General features: G+C 45.3%; 1 protein-coding gene across 2 annotated transcripts in view; it reads right to left on the bottom strand.

The window, feature by feature from the left end:
• Positions 1–7500, bottom strand: part of plxna4 (plexin A4) — a 223858-nt gene that overhangs the window by 91310 nt on the left and 125048 nt on the right. The gene's annotated exons all lie outside the window — the stretch shown is intronic.

Genomic DNA, 7500 nt, shown 5'->3' on the forward strand with positions numbered 1-7500 from the left:
CTGCCTGGGATCTAGAGGCACAACTTTGCTCCGCCCACCTCCAAAACTCTACAGTATTTTTGCAGTTTCACACATCTTAAAGTGACACACCTATCTGCAAACACTATGAGCCTGTCAGTGTAGAGCAGGCGCTGGGCTCGTGGGCTGATTGGTTAGTCCAGAGATAACTGGTGAGCTGATTAGTTAGTGCAGAGTTAACCGTTGAGCTGATTGGTTAGTGCGGATTTAACTGGTAAGCTGACTGGTTAGTGTAGAGTTAGCTGGTGATCTGATTGGTTGGTGTAGAGTTAACTGGTCCCTGCCAGTGTTTTTCCTTCTCCCAGTGGGTTTTTCCTCAGATCACTAGGCCCTGGGACACAGATCAGCCGCTTGGACCCACGCTCGCTGGGCTGGATCCAGGAGTCCAGCTGGGACGACTCAGCTGAAGTTAATCGAACGCCAGCTCGGCTGTGACAGAACGCCAGCCGTCGTGGGTGATCCCCTCAGCGTACACTCATCTTGGTTACGTGCCACGAGACTGCAGAGGCTAGCCAATCACGTTGCGGCTTTAGGCCGAGATTAGCGAGACCCGTGAAAACCGGGAGACAGGAAGAAAGACGCGTGGCCTGTCCTTTGGCCACGCCCTTTGGCCTGGAGGTAGAGCAAGGGGTTGTAGCCTTGAGACGTGAACCGGCGTGCTTTGGCCTTACGTTCACAACTACATGCATCGAGAATGTCCACACTAGCAGTGTAGCCTGCATCATAAATCAGCTCGCCCACGACAATGTCCACATTCCTGCTGCATTGCTACATAATGATGCAACAAATGAGATTAAGATGTAAAAGTTGGCCATACTCTGGAAGAGCTCACCCCCCAGTCCGGTCCCTGAGCATGGTCCGGTCTCTTCACTAGGTCTGGTTCTGGGCTACATGGCCTGGCATATGAAGCCTAACACACATAACCGAACACTGTGCTGTGCTGCCCGCGTGATGTTTTCACGGAAGTGAAGTGTGTCTTAGCCAGCCAATCACCTGAGGCTGAGGCACTAACACAGATGTGGGTGGATACAGTTGGCTGATTGAGGGTCTGCCCCTCACTGTCACTAGAACAAATAAGGCTCTGGAAGTGGGAGTGTGAGTCTTTCCTCCAGAACAGCCTTTAAAATTCATTAAAGGGCTCAGTCTGAGTGCAGAGCTGTTGCATGTGTGTGTGTGTGTGTGCATGTGTGTGTGTGTGTGTGTGTGTGTGTGTGTGTGTGTTAGTTATTCCATTGGGAGAATGAAATGTCAGGTTATAGTAGGGATGACTGTAACTGTAGAGGAACACATGATTGTCCATGTAAAAGTTTGAATTGTAATGAAATGTGTACACACACGCACACACACACACACAAACACACACACACACACACACACACACACAAATCAAGGTAAAGAGAAAAACATGAGAATTAATCTCTTTATAATCTTCACCAAAGTTTGTTACTCTTCAGACTGATCATATTTTGCAGCTTCTATGTCCAATGTCTATAGAAAAAATACTGTGTCTAATGTCTTTAGTCTAAATACTATGTCCAGTGTCTTTACAATAAATACTATGTCTAATATCTATAGAATAAATACTATGTCTGTTGTCTATAGAATAAATACTATGTCCAATGTCTATAGAATAAATACTATGAAAACTAGTGCTATTGGCTAACTAGTCCTTTATTACTATTGGCACCCAAAGTGTTGTTATAAGTTTGTGGAGTAATACTGCATTTGAACATTTTAGATATCTATGTTTATTTATTTGTGTCTTTTTTAGATGTGCTATCAATACATTGGCTACAATAAATCCCTACAGGAAATGGTGAGGTGTTTTTAAACCCTAATGGCACAATATCGCATGTAGAGTTGGTTTTCACAACTTCACAAATGATATTCCATTATTTTTTCATTATTTTAACAGAGGAACAGCTATTTTGTGTCTGCATGAACTAGGTAAACAGATTTATTCTGCTATTGATCTCCAGGAAGTGCGGGGAGCTTTGCCATTTGTGAGATTTTCAGGCTTTGTGTATGCCCTTAAGGTTGCCCTTACTTCATTCTTTGGTTGTTGTCTGAAATGGTTAGATGTAATTGTTGTTTAGACAGCAGGGAAAGGTTAGATATGTATCGGACATGTGAAGAGAAAATAATTACAACAGAACGGCTTTACGCCCAACTTCTGTGTTTCTGTCAGTGACAATTCACAGAACGGATCTCTCTAAGCCCTCAGCTTTTATTTGACGTGTTTTTAATTTCTGTTATTCTAGTATCTACACAGTTATTATAGTAGAATTAAACTCTTTGGTGTTGATTTAGTAAATTCGCCATTATTATTCAAAGTGAAGGCTGCATAGTCAGAGCACTTGTATGCTCAGAGACAGTTGATAGAGATCTGATATCAAAACTCTACTCTATACTCTGTTCTATACTATTCTATATTCTATACTCTGTTCTATATTGTTCTATATTCTGTACTCTGTTCTATACACTATACTGTTCTATACTGTTCTATATTCTATACTCTGTTCTATATTGTTCTATATTCTGTACTCTGTTCTATACGCTATACTGTTCTATATTCTATACTCTGTTCTATATTCTATACTGTTCTATATTCTATACTCTGTTCTATACTCTATTCTAAACTGTATTCTATACCCTATTCTAAACTGTATTCTATACTCTATTCTATACTCTGTTCTATACTCTATTCTATACTCTATATTCTATACACTCTTCTAATAGTTTTTGCATTGTTTACACTAGTATGGTTGTGAGTCAGACTGTATTAAAGTGGTATCCTATACTACATGGTAGAGCTGTGAATAGAAAATGACAGAAACAGATACTCATATCTGAGATATATAATTGTGTGTGTGTGTGTGTGTGTGTGTGCGTGTATGTATGTGTGTAAATGTGTGTGTGTGTGTGTGTGTGTGTGTGTGTGTGTGTGTGTGTGTGTGTGTGTTTTGAGTTTTCATTTTTTCATCCACTTCAGTGTGTTATGGGCCCTGCTCTATTCATCCAGACATAACTAATCACACGCCAAGGAAGGTGATGATTATTTATAGGTGTGATACAGATGTCGTCCATACATCTTAATGAAGGCCTCTCATTCATCTTCTCTCTCTCCTCCTCTCTCTCTCTCTCTGCCTCTCTCCTCCCATCTCTTTCCTTCTCTCCCTCTCTCTTTTCCTCTTTCCTCTGAATAGGATGGATTAACCCCTCATGAGGAGTTTTTAAAGCCACATCATTCCGACGCAGAAACAAGCTGAAAACGTGAGAATAAAGGCAGCGCCGTTAACGAGGAGCTTAACAAGGAAGGATGGCGTGTCCAGATGTATTCAGAAGATCTTGCTTTTCCTTAAACTCCACGGTTGGGACTCGGACAATGAACATTGTTCTAATGTGGTTTGGTAGGCCTGATGGTGCAAACTAAAAAAAAGCGAATGAGCTTATTGTTGGTCCTGTGCTCTGAGGGGTTGCCCCCGGGAGCACCTGTACTGCCCCAGTGGGAGATATTCAAGTCACTCAGGGTACGAGGGCCTATGAAACGGCTTAAATGTAAATGTAAATATTTGCACTCCATCCGGAGGGAAAAGAATAATCACACTGAAGTCTGAGAACCACCGTCGCTCTGCTCATGATGAAAGGAAGCCAGTAGGCTTGGCAGCATTCACAGAACCTTCCGGGACGTATTTTAATGTGAAGGCTACAGATATGTTCAGTCATTAATGCAACCCAAATAAAGGCGGAATAAAATAACACGTTTGGTCTTTGGAGAGCGATGAATGAGCGTTATTGTTGCGTGTTTAGTTTAGAGGCTTGGCCGTGGCTGGGGGCTGAGCAGAGTGCACACTACAGGGCATGTGGCTTTGTGTCCCGGAAAACGTCACAGTCACGATTCGTTGATGAATGGTTGAATTGTTTGACTGTCCACGTCTTCTGCTTTTGAGCTCACCGTTGCCTGTGTCTGATCCGTGATGCAGCACAGAGCAGAACACTCACAAGTGAGAAAGTCAGCCTTTCTGGTAATATATGATTACTGTGGGCCTCAGAATTGAACCTGGACATCAAAACTGTGAGCATGATTCAAGACACTTAAGTTTGACAATTGATACAAAGGCAGAGAGCGAGAGAAAAAGACAGAGAGAGAGAAAGAGAGAGAAACTTTTCCATAAACATACTTTGCTATGGCTTTCCTGCTTTTTCACTTATGGAATTATTTCTAAATATGAATATATCTTTTCTTCTTCCAGCAGCCTGTGGAGGATCAAAGTGGAATGGGAGCAGGAGCAAGAATTAGGCCATAAATCCGTCTGATTATCAGTCACTTATCTGGAAGAGCGGTCGGACCACCGCATGCCCTAAAGCTGCTCTAAACAGAGACAAGCCGGAGACCGAGCTAAATGCGTGTGTGTGTGTGTGTGTGTCTGAGTATGTACGTGCACGCCGAGTGTGCATTCCCTACCCGTCTACATGTCCTGCTACACTACTACTGCACAGCCTGTATAAAAGCCTTTTTTTATGATCTTCCTGCAGTCAGTCTCACGTCAGCAGTTTTAAACGGACAGCATGCCGACATGAACTGCCATCACTGAGCATCCTTCACCTGCCTAACATTTGCTTAATGCTAACTGTTCCTTTGACTGCTAGCCTGATTTCCCGAGCGCCAAACACCTTTTCCGAGCATTCCGTGGTCTTAGCCACCAAGCCCTCTGCATCCTCCACTTCCTCAAATCCCAGTGCAAACCCCACAGGGCTCAGCGGTGCAGCCTGGCTGGCACGATGCCGTCTCTGAGAGGGAGGGTTTATTACGGCCTAATCCTGAAGGCTCGTGTCTCTTTCATCACCCCCCCGCCCCCGCCTTCATTAACACGGGCGGAGCTGCAGAGGGAGACACCGGCGTCGGAAGCAAACTCCCTCGGATAAAGAGGTGCAAATTAGGCCAGGCAAACAGCAATCGCTTTGTGCCTCGGGAACATGGCCGAGCACCTCGCACGGGACGGCTCGGGGAGAAATCTAATTCGGGAAGTTTGGCTCCTTGAGCCGTGTGTGCACCTTGGCATGAGTGTCACAAGGAGGACGCGGAACACAAAGTGAAGATTTGGGTCTTAATAAATGTGATTTCAAATGTGAAGAAAAATAAAATGGAGATTCTAGACTGTTGATTGGTTAACAAGGTGACAACAACACAATGACGGAGCTGATGCTGGATCCCAAGAACTATTACAAACACTATCCTGGGAATAAACACTGTTCTGGGTATAAGCCCCGCCCCTTCCCCCCCCCTGCATGACAGGTTCATATCCAGATCAGCAAGATTTTGGGCCAGAATGGACAAGAAGCTTTTTTGTTGTTGTTTGTTGTTATTTTGTGGCATAAAAGTGCAGAATCGTTCAATATTCCGTCACCAGCAACGGCACCCTGCCAGTGGAAAAGTGCTATAAGTGATGTCATCATTCAGAGACAGAGAAAATGGCTGGAGAATGAGAGGATGTGAAGGCGCCAACATCTCCAAACCCCAGCTGACCGTTAGCCAACTAAAAAGATACAGCTCTTCCAATTCCCTTCCCAGAAAAGCAATACATTTAAAGAATGACTATTATGGATTAGAAACTGACATTTCTCCCTTGAGAAATGTTTGTTTATAGTGCTTCCTCAATCTTTCCATCTATGTTTGTCTTTCTCTCTCAGATTTTTTCACCCTGTCAGCATGCACACACACACACACACACACACACACACACACAGATACACACACACACACACATACACACAAAAAAAAACACGCACACACACACACACAAATAAAAACACACACATACACACACACACACACAAGGAACAACACTGGCTTTATTTTGACATCAAAAGAGCAGTCAGAAACACATTCATACTAATGTCAGTCTGCTTGTCACCTGGAGATGAACTGGTGTAATATGAGCTGGTATTGACTCTTCTGTCCATCTCCATCAGAGCAGCTGAGAGCAGTTCACTGTGATACATCCATGCCATAACACAGAGCATGCACATCCGATCTGTGCAGACCTGACCCACGCAGACCTGACCCGCAGACCTGACTCACGCAGACCTGACACACAAGGACCTGATGCACGCAGACATGACCCACATGGACGTGACCCACACAGACCTGACCCACACAGACCTGACTCATGAGGACCTGACCCACACAGACCTGACTAACAAGGACCTAACCCACACAGACCTGGCCCACGAGGACCTGACCCCACGCACACCTGATCCACATGGACCTGACCCACGAGGACCTGACCCCACGCAGACCTGACCCACGCAGACCTGACCCACGCAGACCTGACCTACACAGCCTTGGTTTAAACAGTCCTAGCTTGTTTACACATCTGTAGGATCGAAGTGTGTAATTGATGGCGCACGAGCTGGAAAGAAAAGTGTTGATTTCACAATATGCACATGCACACACACACAACCACATCCACACCCACGCACACACACACACACCCACGCACACACACACACACATACACACACACCCACGCACACACACACACATACACACACACACACGCGCACACACACACATACACACACACACACACACACAACCACATACACACACACCCACACACATACACACACACCCAAGCACACACACACACATACACACACACCCACGCACACACACACACACACATACATGCACACACACACACACACACGCACACATACACACATACACACACACCCACGCACACACATACACACACACACACGCACACATACACACATACACACACACACACACATACACAACCACATCCACACCCACGCACACACACACACATACACACACACCCACGCACACACACACACACACACACACACCCACGCACACACACACACATACACACACACACACGCGCACACACACACATACACACACACACACACACAACCACATACACACACACCCACGCACACACACACATACACACACACCCAAGCACACACACACACATACACACACACCCACGCACACACACACACACACACACATGCACACACACACACATACACACACACACACATGCACACATACACACACACACACACCCACGCACACACACACACATACACACACACCCACGCACACACGCACACATACACACACACCCACGCACACACACACACATACACACACACCCACGCACACACACACACATACACACACACCCACGCACACACACACACATACACACACACACACGCACACATACACACATACACACACACACACACATACACAACCACATCCACACCCACGCACACACACACACATACACACACACCCACGCACACACACACACACACACACACATACACACACACACACACACACACATACACACACACACACACACATACACACACACACACACACACACACATACACACACACACACACACATACACACACACACACACACA

Source organism: Electrophorus electricus, chromosome 7 (genome assembly GCF_013358815.1).
Source record: "Electrophorus electricus isolate fEleEle1 chromosome 7, fEleEle1.pri, whole genome shotgun sequence".
Lineage (NCBI taxonomy): Eukaryota > Metazoa > Chordata > Actinopteri > Gymnotiformes > Gymnotidae > Electrophorus > Electrophorus electricus.